We start from the raw sequence: 1741 nt of genomic DNA on the forward strand, positions 1-1741 counted from the left end.
GATAGAATGAAATGTATGAAGGTTTTTTTCCCCAGGACACAGGTTAAATGTGCAAGGGGGGAGACTTTAAAAGAGATTTGCGAGGCAAGTTTTCCACACAAATGTAGCGGAGTGCCTGGTTTGCGTTACCAGAGGAGATGTTGGAAGCATGCACAATAGCAGATTTTAAAAGGACCTGGACGAATACATTAAAAGGAAGGAAATAAAGGGATGGGGATTCTGTGTGTGAAGACAATTTAGTATGCAAGGGAAACATGTGTGAGCGGGTTCTTCAAGTGCTGAAGACCCTGTTCCTGTGCTGTATTTGCCATTGTTCTGATTCTTCCCTTTTCTAAAACTTCTCTTCTGGAAGAAAAGTAGTCCCAACGTCGTCAATCCATCCCCGTCTCCGAATTCCCAGGATCGTCAATTAATTGTTGTAAATGTTTCTGCGTGCTCTATCGTGCCTTTAATCCGTCCTAAATCACGTTTCCCTGAACCTGACACAATGTTCTCGTTGTTGTCAAATCTGGTTCCACAGTGTTCGCACAATTTCTTTGAGTTTGTCCTCAATGTCCCTCTTAATGAAGCTTGTGAAGCTGGATGCTTGATTTTGTGACCTCTTACGACACTATTTATTTTATGCTGGAACGTAATTTTTTCCCGATATTTCCTCACCACATTGAAGTTCCAGTGTACTTTTGCAACTGTTTGTCTTTCCCTAAATCCTGGAATCAAAGATGGCACGCTGGCTCACTAGTTCGCAGTGTTATCTCACAGATCTATTTACCCAGGATCGATTCCAGCCTCGGGGGACCGTGTGTGGTGTTTGCACATTCTCTCCACATCTGCTGGGTTTCCTCCAGGTGTTCAGTTTTTTCCCCCCACAATCCAGGTTAGGTGGATTGGTCATGGAAAATTGTCCATTGTGTTCAGGGATGTGTAAGTCAGATGCATTAGTCAGGGGAATGCTCCTGGGTGGGTTACTGTTCGGCGGGTCGGTGTGGACCTGTTTGGCCGAAGCATCTGTTTCCATGCGATAGGAATTATAATTCAATCTCAATCGGTTTCACTTTTCTGAGAATTGCTACAAGCCACTTCATTTCATTTTCTTATCAATATCTGTCAGTTTGCGGCCGTGGTTTGCTGATTCCCATCACGTGAATTGGTACCAAGTCTCCATATTGGCGTTTGGGCTTCGCCAGTGCCATTTGCACCTTGGTTTTACCGTCACTGAGATCTACATTCTCAGGATGTCAAACAATTTCAAGTCCATCAGTCCATTGATGAATAGTTCTCCGTGTTTCCTGGCAAAGTGTTCTCTGAAATTTTCATCATGTGGAATCTTCAGATCAGGAACAGTCCATTCAGAGCAATTGCCTGCATCTGGTTCTTGTACTCCACAAATGCCTCCTCCCAACTGACTGTACTGAGCGTGATTCCTGTTTTCTTCTAATCCCTTGCATTTTAACTTCCGTATTTTGCAACTACGTCATCATCACAGCACACCATTCTCTCCAAACACTCAACATGTCAGCCAGCTTCACATTCGTATCTGTCTCTGTACAAATATATTCCTCCCAATGTATCCATCTGCTGTTTTGGAGCTTCATACAGTTGTACTGCGCAGTGTTTTGTTCTGGAGTGACAGACAGTTGAACAAATGTCTCCACACGCAATTCATTCAGCATTTCACTCCAGATCAAAGATTTTTATGGAATCTTCTCATACTCCCTGACTTTCTATATGAGGTCCAGGTTGT

Source organism: Chiloscyllium plagiosum, chromosome 44 (assembly GCF_004010195.1).
Source record: "Chiloscyllium plagiosum isolate BGI_BamShark_2017 chromosome 44, ASM401019v2, whole genome shotgun sequence".
NCBI lineage: Eukaryota > Metazoa > Chordata > Chondrichthyes > Orectolobiformes > Hemiscylliidae > Chiloscyllium > Chiloscyllium plagiosum.